Here is a 13588-nt window from a genome sequence, read left to right on the forward strand (position 1 = left end):
GTAAGCTCCCAGGTAAGTGGAGGGGTCACGATGCGTTCGCAAAAGTCCCACTTAAAATCCACTTGCCTCGAACAGATGAACTATCTCCCTTATAGGGACAAAGCTTGCCTAGACATCAACTAAGCCACAGAGCGAAATTGGTGCAACCTTCGGTGATCTTCGTCCTATTGAGCTCGAATGTCCCTAGGAGCCAACGTCTAATTGATTTTAATTAACGATGACACTATGTGAGATTGAGTTCACCTAAGTTGGGCAAGAGTCCGGTGATGAAATCCGGCTCTTATCTTGTTGGGGTGATTGCTCTTACTATGTGCAAATTGATTTGTGTATGTGTATCAAGCATGCATTCACAATTTTGCTATAATTAAAATCAAACAATCACCACAAAATTTCAAACCAATAATTAATTTAAATAAGAAAAGTTTAGGGGTTACCAAAGGGAATTTCTCCAGCAATTTAATTTTTTTTTTTGCAAACCTCTACAGCATTTCTTTTCCGGCAGTTCTTCTTTTGATCATCCCAGATTTTTTTTCCTCGATTCCTGATCAAATAATATAAATAAAAATTAGTAAGGGAGAAAAAGAAGATAAGAAAAGTAACAATAATAGAAATTTTTTTTTTAAAGAATTTTTTTTTAATTTTTAAATAATTTTTTTAATAAGAAAAATAACTATGCTAGCAATCCCCGGCAACGGCGCCAAAAATTGATCGGTTATTTCAATTTCAAAAATAAACCACGCAATAGCACGTATCCTGTAGGATAGTGATTACGGGTGTCGGTCCACAGGGATTGAAGAATAAGTTATTTTTCTTTTAAAAATAAATCAAAAAGAAGGATTTGCTAACTTGATTTAACTAAATTAAACTATGAGTACAGATTAGAATTTATCAGAGTAAATAGATCTAGGGTTTGGAATCCACCACATAGCATTGCATCAAGGATTGTGTTCTTAATTTTTATCTTTTGGAGAGGCATGCAATTTTGGCTACAAGCCTTTTAAAATAAAAACATAAAGAGTGTTAGAAAAATCCATCTTTGGTATAGCATGAAGTGTCTACCTAAGTATGCTAATCTAGGATGCAGCACACCTCATCTTCCTAGGCATGGATCATCTTAGACTACTTTAGCAAACATGAATAGTAAATAGCATGCTCAAAACATCATAAAAAGATATTTCATTGAAGATAAGAATTTAAAAAAGCTCCAAAATAATAAAGAAAATAAGAACTACAATGCCCTGATACATTGCTAGGGCTTCATCCAGCCCTAGATTAGATGTTTAGCCGAGCATGGCTTCCGGACGACCTCCCATCTTCAAATGAAAGCCTTCACCTCCCATTCTTCCAAAAATAACACAAACTATTCTCTTTCCTCCCCTTTTTCTCTCTTTTTTTATTTCTTTTTCTCTCTTTTCTTTCGGCTGGTGTCTTCTTTTCTTCACCGAAACAGGGGTCTCCCCTGTTTCTTTCTTCTCCACCGAGCTCCCCTCTCAAAGCCGATGGCCACCCTCTTTATACCCATTCTCCCCCTTGATGGATCCACTGAGAGAGGAGGAGGGCGTGATGCTGGGAATGATCTCGCGGAGGCTTGATTGTTGCATGCGGGATCGCTGGAGAAGGGCGTGAATCCGTGGGAATGGCTGAATCTCGCGTTCCTTGATGGCTAGAAACGGAAGGAGGAGGCTCCGGATGAAGGGCGCCGCGGGATCGCTGGGAGGCTAATGCGGAATGTTTGAATCTCGGAGAAGACGGGGACGGAGCTAGAGATGAATGCCGCGCTGGGTTACCGGCTGCTGGGAATGATCTCGGGCGAAGATGGGGATGGAGCTCGAAACGGTGCCGATCCGAAAGGAGCTGGGTTACCGGCTCGTTGAATGCAGTCGGCTGGGATCGCGGTGAAGGCTGAATTACAGGGATCGGAGCTGGGAATCGATGGGATCTCTTCTTGGAACGAATCCGGGTGAAGCTCGGCTGATTTCTGACTGCTAGGAGGTGGAACGGGCGGCGGATGGCACGCGGTGATTGCGGCTGGCACGGAGCTGACGCGGTGATGCTGGATCTCGGCTGAGATGCGGAGGAAGCCGTGGAATCGACGGGAGGAAGGTGGACGGCCGAGATGCCATGCGGGGGAGGGGGGGAAGAAGATAAACAGTGAACTTAGTTTTATATAATAATTTTTTTTGTAATACTGTTCATATGAACAGTGTTTTCACGGGACACTGTTCATATGAACAGTAAATCCACTGATTTTTATTAATTTTATTATATTCATTATTATTTTTTTCTTGTTTTAAATTTATAAATTTTATATGAAGGCAGATAATGAATTGGTTGGAAATTGACTTTGGGTTTGAGGTGGGTCATGATCGTTGATTTGCTTGAACTTACTCTCGAGCCCAATGTCGTTTAATTTTTGTTAAACTGCTTCAGACCGGACTCAACAAGGCTAAAAGCAGGACCGTGACTTAATAAAAGGGTTAATCAAATATTTTTCCATACAATTATAACTTTTAATCTAATCAAGACCAAAGCCCATTTAATTATAACCTTAGCCGGGTCAACACAATCTCCTTATATGTTTTTCTGTAGTTTTCATGAAAGATTGCAATCAAGAGAGAGACAAGTTCAGAATCTGGTTTAAGAAAAGAATTATTTACCTCTTACCATAATTTAAATTTATTTCAATGTTTATTTAATTTCATGGTAAAATATGTATTTATCAGTTTAAAAACATTGATAAGTGCTATGGAAAGATAACTAAATTATAAATTATTAAGCACTTATCAAGCAACCATTGCACTTTCCATTAATTTCAAAACCTTTCTTTAACAACAAAGGAATGGAAATTACATTTCTAATAATTTTGGGCATATAATAACAATCTTCTAATTGTAGGAGCTCTTCTGAAGGCAACTCCAAGTTGTAGGTTCCAACAGCTTCAGCTTGGATGGATTCTCCTCCAGCACCATACAGCTCGAAGTCACCTTTCTTCAAAATTTTACTTTTTTATAGTTCATGCAAAGATTTGCAAATGTGAAAACCACAACCGGTATCCAATACCCATGAATTTGAATTTGAAGAACTTAATGACAAGTTGGCATGTAACATAAACATACCTTTCGATGCAACTCTTGCATCGGTCTTCATACTTGCAAGAAAACTCTTGCAATTCCTTTTCTAGTGGCCAGCTTTGCCGCAATGAAAACAGGTACTTGATCCGGAGTTTTTCTTTCCTTTTTTTTTTGATGCTACTCTTAGGGTTCAATCTTTCTTAGAACCCTTATTTCCCGATTTCCTCTTAGAGGTGCTATCTATAAGAAGGAGTGGACCTTTATCCTTCTTAATATGGCCTTCAGCTGTTTTGAGCATATTTAACAGCTCGGGCAGGGAGGTGTTCAGCTTGTTCATGCGAAAGTTCATAACAAACTGAGAGAATGAATCAGACAGTGATTGCAGGATCAAATCCTGACTGAGCTCACTATCCATAGCAAAACCTACTTGACTTAATCTGGTGATTAAATCTATAACCATAAGAACATGGTTTTGCACTGAAGTTTCTTCATTCATTCTAGCCCAGAACAACTGCTTAGATATCTCATACCTAGCAGTCCTGCTTTGTTCTCCATACAACTCTTTTAAATTGAGAAGTATGGATTAAGTGTCCATGCTTTCATGTTGCCTCTGTAATTCATTGCTCATAGAGGCAAGTATGATACATTTGACAGTCAAACTGTCATTTTTTCACATCTTATGTGTGGCAACCTCCTCATCTGTAGCATCATCCTCTAGATTTCTAAGATCAGGTGTTTCAAGAATATAAGAGACGGTCGGTGGAATCAAGATCGGGTCTCAGGTCCGCCGAGGCCACGGGTGATCGCGAGCCTTCTTGATGTGGGTCGACGCCCTTTGAAGATGCCGCTTCTTGCTGCTTCGAGGTTGCAGAGCGGGTGTTCACCATCTTCCAAGGCCAAGGATTGAACTGCTCTGATACCAAATTGATGCGATCCGATAGAATTTGATCAGTATCCCAAGATTCTTGACTCTTCTTGATTTCTGGGAGGGTGGTTTCGACCTAATTGTGGGCATGATTACCGAAGATCCGTCCGTCAGATCAATCTCAATTTTGAATATGTTGTAGATCTCCGCGTTAGCTTTCCAGCAGTAGGTCGTGAGTCTAGAGAAAACGTCGAGATCTCAAGATATCAGCCTCCGACTGACGACTATGTAGGGGAGGACGGGCTGATAATCCGACGGGATGGAGTTGTTTGTAGAGGCTGGTAGGGATCGAGGAGGAGAGGAAGAAGAGAGAGAAGGTGGCTGGCCTCTCGGGACAGAGGTGGTGCAGCTGGATGAAGGAGGGGGCGGCGGCCTTGGACGGCGGCCTAGGGAGAGGAGGAAGGTATCGCAAGAAGAGAGGAGAGAAGGGAAGAGAGCTAGGGCAAAAGCCTTTCAATTAATTTTTGCATGCTGAAATAGGTGCTCACCACATCTATTTATAGGTGTCTACCTGACCCCTTAACTTGACTTGATCTAATTGAATTTCAAGAAACAACTAAACCCAAAGCGACTCTAATAAAGACCAAGTCGGCTAGCCCGAGCAAGGCTATGCTGAAATAAAATTAACATCAAGGACTCAAAAGTAAAAATAACCAAATAATTCAGTTCGAGGCGGTCTAGTGGATCCAACCGCAACACTCCACCACGCTTCCCTTAACCTTGTCCTCAAGGTCAGAAGTCAGGAAAATGATCAAGTATCTCAGTCTCAAACTCCCATGTGGCCTGGTCTGCTGCACTCCCCAGCCACTCCACTAGTATCTGGGTCTCCAGTCATCCATCTACTCGTATTCTGCGCTTTGCCAGCACTCGAACCGGCTCCACTATCTCGTCCTCCGATGGCTCATGTATGATCGGGCCGACAAATATCTTGGGTCCAAGCTGGGCCCTCAGAAGCGACATGTGGAATACCGGGTGAACTCTCGAGGTAGTCGGCAAGTCCAAGCGATACGCCACGGGTCCAATGCGCTCCAAGATCTGAAAGGGCCCGTAGAAGCAATGAGAGAGCTTCTAGTTCGCCATAGGCCGCAGTGTCAACTATCGATAAGGCTGTGCCTTGACGTATACCCAGTCGCCCACCTCGTATACTGGATCTTTGTGCTTCCGATCATGCAGCTGCTTTTGGTTCTTGGGCAGCGGCCACTCAGTCATGCAATGTATCTTTGTCCGCCTCCACACCTGCAGCAGAGATGGCATGGCCTAGGTACTCGACCTTCGGCTCGGCCCATAGGCACTTGGATCGCTTCACCTTCAGTTGATTTCTGCGCAAAATTTTCAGCACTTCCTCCAAGTGCTCTAAGTGCTCCTACCATGAACGACTGTAAACCAGTATGTCATCGAAAAATACAAGGACATACCGTCGTAGTAATGGTCTGAATATATCGTTCATGAGCCCCTGAAACGTCGCTGGTGCGTTGGTGAGGCCGAACGGCATCACCTGAAACTCATAATGGCCATCGTGTGTCCGAAACGCCGTCTTATGCACATCTTCGGGCTTGATGCGGATCTGGTGGTATCCAGCATGGAGATCAAGTTTGCTGAAATAGGCCGCACCAACAAGCTCATCCAACAGCTCCTTTATGACTGGAATCGGGTACCGATCCTTAACGGTGATCGCATTAAATGCCCGGTAGTCGATGCAGAATTGCCACGTCCCATCCTTCTTGTGTACCAGCAGCATCGGTGATGAATATGAGCTTCTACTGGGCTGAATGATGCCGCTCTTCAACATCTCTCATACCATCTTCGAGATCTCCTCCTTCTGAATGTGCGGGTAGCGGTAAGGCCTCACATTCACCGGTTCAGCTCCCGGTACGATCTCTATGTGATGATCGTGCTCCCTCTCGGGTGGAAGGCCATGAGGCTCCTCAAATAAATCAGAGAATCCCTGTAAGAGAGCAGCCAAATCAGTAGGTATACCTTCCTCTGCCGTGGTCTCTGTCGATAGAGGTAAGAGCTGCATCAAGTAGCTGCGCGCGCTGGGTCCGGGCAAGCCGACTAGGGGCTGAAGTGCGGCCCTTGGGCTAGGCTGAATGCCATCCAATCTAACTCACCGTCCGCTCCGTCTGAAAGTCACCCACATCTCGACGAAGTCGAATGTAACCGGGCCAAGACTCTGCAGCTCAGCTCCTCGTAATGCCAACGAGTAGAGATCGAGCTTGAATTGGCTGCCCTGGATCGTCAAAGTGATGCCTCGGCATATGCCCTCCGCCCTCAACGTGGTTCCGTCACCCAATGCCATGTCGAAGCCCAATGTCGGCTCTGCTATGAGACCGATCTGTTTGACGAGCCTCTCGTCCAACAAATTGTGGGTGCTGTCCGTATCTATGAGGATACGCACCACACGTCTTTTGATCATGCCGTCCACGCGTAGCATTTTCGGTGTCGCCGATCTGAAGTAGGCATGCAATGAAATCTGAGGTGGCACATCCTCTTCCTCGATCTCTAAATCTTGGGGCTCGTCCTCAGCAACCTCATCACCATCTTCAGCCATGGCCTCGTCCTCCAATCCGTCGATCAACATCGCCGCTCCGACGGGCCGCGCACACCGGTGTCCCGGTGTAAACTTCTCGTCGCAGCGAAAACATAGGCCTTTTGCTCGACGTTCCTCCACTTGTGCCGGTGTCAAGGTCCTCCCGGGTGGACGCTCAACCCTCTTGACGTCACCTGACAAGCGAAGAGGGATCCTCGGCCCTATGTTGGGTGCTGCAGCCGTCGGTGCTCTCGGCTAGCCGATGGATCCCCTTGCGGTTTGGCCGGCCCGAGGGTTGGTCCAGTTGCCCCATGCCGCTGATCGAGTGGTCTTGATCTTCTCTTCCACCATCAGGGCCAAGGCAAAGACATCTTCCAGCGATTGTGGCCGCAAAGTCCTCACCTCGGCTTGAATGTCTACGCGAAGTCCTCCAAGGTATACGCTTTTCAGCGCGGAGTCACTCCACCCCACCACTCGGTTGCTGATCCTCTCAAACTTCTCTTGAAAGGCTCTAACAGTATCTTTTCGGTGACTCTTGATAGCATAGACTGGAAGTCGTCGTACTCGGTAGGGCCAAAACACCGACAAATTGCTGCAGAAAAATCCTCCCAACCGTCGAAAGGTTGGGCTCAGTCGGCGGTTTGAAACCATCGCAGGGCGGTCTCTTCTAGGTGAAAAGATGAGATCAATACCTTTTGGTCCTCCGCTGTGCCATGGTAGTGAAAGAACCGCTCAGCTCGATACACCCAATCGAGAGGATCGCCGTCTTTAAACTTGGGAAATTTCAGCCTAAGAGTCATTCCGCGATTTCCTCCCTCTCGATCTCCATTACGGTCCCGATCTCGTTCATGTCCTCGGTGTGGGTACTCCCCCACACGCTGGTTCCTCATCTGAAAATTCTGGATGGGAACATCCTCCATATCCGACCCATCATCGATGCCAATCGGGCTCATTCCCCGAGCCCTAGTGCGTGCGCCAATCGGTATGAGCTCGAGTCGAGGTCTAGGTCGATCTTCTCCTTAGTCCAGCCGCGTCTCCTCTGGTGGGTTGGGAAGGAGAGGCTCGCGAGGAGGAGGTTTTTGGTGTGCGTGCAGATGGCTAAGCATGAATTTCAGAAAATTTTATGCAGAAAGAACGGGTTAAACATTTTAACCCAAAACATGTTTGATATTTTAGATATTTTGACTCTGGTGCCAGTCAAAGACAGTCTTGAACTGCACATCACATGTGGCGCGGGCTCAGTCCCAATACATAGGGTGACACCCGCGCATGCCTATCAAAGCACTCATCATATGAGCTCCCGGGTGGAGAGCCACGCTTCGTCACACGATCACGCGTGAGAGTTCCCGGGAATCGGATAGTCTCCACTAATCCTTTGCTTTGACACCAAATATCACAAAGTCCTCAGATCCCGAGGATTGTGTGATTCAAATAAATATGCATAAATCACAACTTCTTGTGATTTGAAGATTGAGATCATATCTCAACCGTGAAAGAGATCAGATCTCTTACCTTTATAAGGAGGTTCCTTCAAGGATGCTTCGCAGCCGCACAAGCGTCCGACCTCGATGACTCGTCCACGCAAAGCTCCGAAATGATCAGCTTTCCGGGGAGTGCTAGCTCGCAGGAAGGAAGAAGGTTGGCTGAAACGGAGAAGAAAGAAGAAGATGGACCTTCATAGTTCAAGAACTTCTTCTTGGGCTTTCACCTTCAGAGCTTCTCTCTCCTCTCACTCTCTTTCTCTAGTGCTCTTGATCTTAAGAAGAAGGAAGAGGGGTGGCCTATTTATAGGCTAAGAAGAAGGTGAGGTGTCCCTATGAAGTGTACGATGAGGTGTCCTACCAGGACACATGTCACACATGCAAGGAAAAGAGATGTCCTGCTCCGCCACGTGTCATGCATGCAAGGGGTGAGGTGGTCTGGAGGGCGATGTCATGGATGACCTCATGAGGTAGATGAGGTCATGGATGGCATCAGGAGGAGTGTGAGGTGTCCAGGCTCGCCACATGTCACACATGTAAGCAAAAGAGGTGTCCTGCTCCGCCACGTGTCACGCATGCAAAGGGGTGAGGTGGCCGGGATGTGGGTCCCACATACAGTATGTAGGTCCCATAAATGCAGGATGTGGGTCCCACATACATTATGTGGGTCCCACCTAGGCAGGATGTGGGTTCCATATACAATATGTGGGCCCCACGAAGGGAAGGAAGTCCTAGTCATACTAGGATCATAATTGATTTCAATCCAATTTGACTCAAGCCAAATCTGATTTGGTTGGAGCAAATTAGACATTTTCACCAAACCAATTTTGGTGCCAATTACGGTTTTACCAATTTCAAATCATATTTAAATTTGGTTAAGCCTAATCTCTATTACTCAATCAAATTGAGTCTAATCAGTGATCTAATCACCAATTAACTTCTCCAAGCAACAATTGCTTAGGGCAATCAGTCAATCACATTGACTATTTTACCTCTAGACGATTCTCAATCGTCAATCAGCCATTTGATCAATCCAGAAACTTCTAAGCGTGTGACCTCACAGGTTCGAACCTAAACCGGTAGTACAAGAATACTTTCTGCACTAATCGAAGTAACCATCTAGCAATGGAATCCAACGACCGGATAGGCCGAATAGATGCAAAGCAACATTCTAGAACCTATGAACTATGGTTACCGCATAATTCATCCTCTTGACCAGAAAATGCCCAGGGTGGGTTCAGAGTCTGTCTACCCTGAAATGATCCATCCGGAAATATATTTCAATTCAATAAGTCAAGTGATAGTGATTTGACTTTTTCTGGCCAGGGTACTACTTAATTGAAGACACAAGGCATTCACCCTTATTTCTAAAGGAGGTCAATCACATCTTGATCTGCAACTGACTACCACAAATACTTGACTGGACCCAAAAACTTTCGTTGCTGGATTACAAATCTAGGTAGTTCGGCACCAAAGTATAGTGAGTTGCTTGCAAGCCACCGGTTGCAATCTCAGGTCTAAAGGATACATATACCCATATCCACTCGGAATAACTCTTGATAAGAGAGAGTCTGTCAATTGGTCACGTTCAGTGAACGTACACTACCATTCACCTGTATATCATACTAGTATCTCTATACTCTTTTGTTTGAAAGACAACCAACAAATATGATACACAATGACCTACGCCCGATAATACTATCGTCCTATTAATAGTATATTATACGGTCATAAATATTTAAGAACCTGTGTGACAAAATCATATTTCATTACACAAAGCAGTCCTAAGGACTTCATCACATCGGAGTTTGTGAAGATGTTCTGGTGATGAATAAATACCATGTTATTTATAATTGATTCAAATATATTTACAATCAACAATTGATTGGATTTAAGACACAATTTCCAACAGGGGTCCCCTCCGTCCTAGTCGTCCACGGGTAGGGACCGAAGATTCCACCCGGGTCCGATGCAGAACTTCCCCCGGTGGAGTTTCTTGTCGCTGATTTAGCAATAGTTGCAACATCATCTCGATATGGCGTTGCATGGTATCCATCTTCTCCATCAAAATCGGGTCTCAGGTCCGCCGAGGCTGCGGGTGATCGCGAGCCTTCTTGATGTGGGTCAACGCCCTTTGAAGATGCCGCTTCTTGCTGCTTCGAGGTTGTAGAGTGGGTGTTCACCATCTTTCAAGGCTAAGGATTGAACTGCTCTGATACCAAATTGATGCGATCCGATAGAATTTGATCCGTATCCTAAGATTCTTGACTCTTCTTGATTTCTGAGAGAGTGATTCCGACCTAATTGTGGGCATAATTTTTATAGATTCGTCCGTCAGATAGATCTTAATTTTGGATATGTTGTAGGTCTCCATGTTAGATTTCCATCGGTAGGTCGTGGGTCTAGAGAGGACGTCGGGATCTCAAGATATCAGCCTCCGACTAACGACTGCGCAGGGGAGGACGAGCTGATAATCCGACGGGATGGAGTTGTTTGTAGAGGCTGGAAGGGATCAAGGAGGAGAGAAAGAAGAGGGAGAAGGTGGCTGGCCTCTCGGGACAGAGGTGGTGCAGCCGGATGAAGGAGGGGGCGGCGGCCTTGGACGGCGGCCTAGGGAGAGGAGGAAGGTATTGCAAGAAGAGAGGAGAGAAGGAAAGAGAGCTAGGGCAAAAGCCTTTCAATTAATTTTTGCATGCTGAAATAGGTGCTCACCACATCTATTTATAGGTGGCTACCTGACCCCTTAACTTGACTTGATCTAATTGAATTTCAAGAAACAACTAAACCCAAAGCGACTCTAATAAAGGCCAAGTCGTCTAGCCCGAGCAAGGCTATGCTGAAATAAAATTAACATCAAGGACTCAAAAGCAAAAATAACCAAATGATTCAGTTCGAGGCGGTCTAGTGGATCCAACCGCATCATTCCTTCATTCATTCTTGCACGGAACAACTGCTTAAATATCTCATACCTAGCAGTCCTACTTTGTTCTCCATACAACTTTTTTAAATTGAGAAGTATGAATTGAGTGTCTATGCTTTCATGTTGCCTCTGTAATTCATTGCTCATAGAGGCAAGTATGATACATTTGACAATCAAACTGTCACTTTTCCACATCTTATGTGTGGCAACCTTCTCTTCTGTAGCATCATCCCCTAGATTTCCAAGATCAAGAGTTTCAAGTATATAGGAAATTTTCTCCTAAGAAAGTAATATCTTTAAATTCCTCAACCAATCCACATAGTTTGGACCGGTCAACTTGTTGGCATCTAAGATGCCTCTTAGTGAAAGTGAAGAAGCCATTTAATAATTCTACATATGCAAGAACAAAGCTAACATAAGCAGACCAATCATGATGACATGTATGCAACTAGATAAGGACTTTTATCTAATTTGTCTCCTACTATTTTTATTGAATATCATAGCCCTCTCCTATGATAAACGTGAAAATATAATTTTTCTTAGTAGGGTTGAGATCCTAATTCATCATAAAAAGCCTTGTGGTTACACAACAAATCCTTATGAGTTCAAAGGTAGAAAACTCTTTCCAATTGCATCTCTTGCAATTCTCAACTTTATCTTGTCCTCTTAAAACACTTATTGCCTTGTGTTAGCACAACAAACAATAATGTTTTAGTTAAGTCAAACCCTTCATTTCCATATAGTCATATTCGAATAATATTGCCCTTGTGGTTGCACAACAAAGCAATATATTAAAATATGCCATAAGCATCTTAATGCACCAAGACAATATAAAATCAGTCCCCATAGCAAGCCTTGTGTTAGCACAACAAACTAGCATGGATCTTGAAATAATGTCGAGGCATGAAGGAAGGCTATCAATAGTGTTATATCAATATTAAGCTTATCCATAATAGGCAATCAAACAATTGGCCAGGTAAGCAGGTGGGAGGCTCCCCTTACTCAGAGAGTAAGGTCCTAATTAGAGAACCATGTTTAGTGCTTTCCTTAGACACCAATTAGATTAATTGTTCTAGAATGGGTTAGCCCAAAGTTTTTCAACACTATGACTTAATATAATTTTTATTGAGGGCTTACTAGTCTTTAGCACATTCTTTAATTGTAACATATATTTAACATGTCTGAAATAAACTATCATGCATCATGGCTATCTCATAGCATGTATAAATCATAAGCAATTGATTGAATCAATTAACATGCTTCAATATATCTTCATATGGAAAATTTCATATCATGACATTTTATTACATATCATATCATATATGAATCATACATTTCAGCATTTCACTAAGCATATGACATTACTATCTCATAGTAAATTAATAATCATACATCATGCATAATTATTTGATTGAACCAACTAAGGATGACTCTGATACCACTGAAGAATTTTATCATGTCATAATGGGCAGCGAAAGCTAGATATTTTAAAAATTTCTTAATAAAGTCCATTGATATGAAATCCTTATAAAGCCTAGATCACCTTAATGGTAACAATCAAACAATATAAATATAAATACTGAAATAGAAGAATACTTGTAACGCTAAATCCAAGTTTGTAGAATCTCAACAAGGCGTCCAAGTGTCTGCCCTCCAACGGTGATCCACATGGAAACTCGATCAAGACTTTAGCTCCAAAGATTTTTGATCCTTAATGCTGAATCCTTCCAAAGGATTTAAATTGGTTTGCTTTTTCTCCTCTCTTATTTTTCTTTCACCTTTCTAAATCACTTCTAATATTTTTGTCCTAAAGAAGACCTCCTTGTCTTGGCTTAGGACACTCTAGAAGCAATGCTAGAAAGAGACAAAGGCTTGTAAGAAAGAAGGGATAAGGGAGAGAGAATGCAGTGGAGTTGGAATAAAGAATACGGTGGAATGGCTCCCTATTTATAGATGTGAAGGGATGCATCCTAGCCATCCTTTCATGCATCAAAGAGTGTGATAAGAGGGTGCCAACAAGAGGGAAGGCATATCTGGAATGGGGCACAAGCAAGAGAGAGAGGGAGGTGTATCAAATAAGGATTTATCCTTATCCATCCAAGAGACGTATTTACTATACGTCTCTTCATTCTTTGCGCCGTACTCTTCACTTATTTTCTTTCTTCTCACTCATGAAATGTAGGAGCCATTTCCATCCATTGATCAAGCCTTGATGATGATCCAAAGGCCATGAAAGAGGGCGCCACATTCACCTTAGGCGTGATGAAGAGAGGAGAGAGAGAATGGATAAGATCAAATAAATGGTTCATCCTTACCCATTTAATCTTCACATATTCTCTCTCTTTCCTTCACGTATTTTTCATCACTACACCTCCCAATGATATCCATCACGTCATCATGATCTCCCATCATCCTATGATGAAAATCCAATGGCTCCATGTTAGAAGTATACCCTAGAAGCCAATTTGGCTGACGCATTATTATATTCTGGGACATAAATTTGTACTTGACCTAATTATGAATTTATTAAGTTGGGCATTCTTATCATTTATGTTCTTATGTGTCTATGAATCGCTCAAGAAATTAATAAAATGATGACACATATTCTCAAGAGTTGAGAATTTGAGACATGTGTTATTGGTGATTAATTCCTGAATTACT

Source organism: Phoenix dactylifera, chromosome 14 (assembly GCF_051530095.1).
Source record: "Phoenix dactylifera cultivar Ajwa chromosome 14, Ajwa_hap1_PhDact_Kaust_v1.1, whole genome shotgun sequence".
NCBI classification, from domain to species: domain Eukaryota; kingdom Viridiplantae; phylum Streptophyta; class Magnoliopsida; order Arecales; family Arecaceae; genus Phoenix; species Phoenix dactylifera.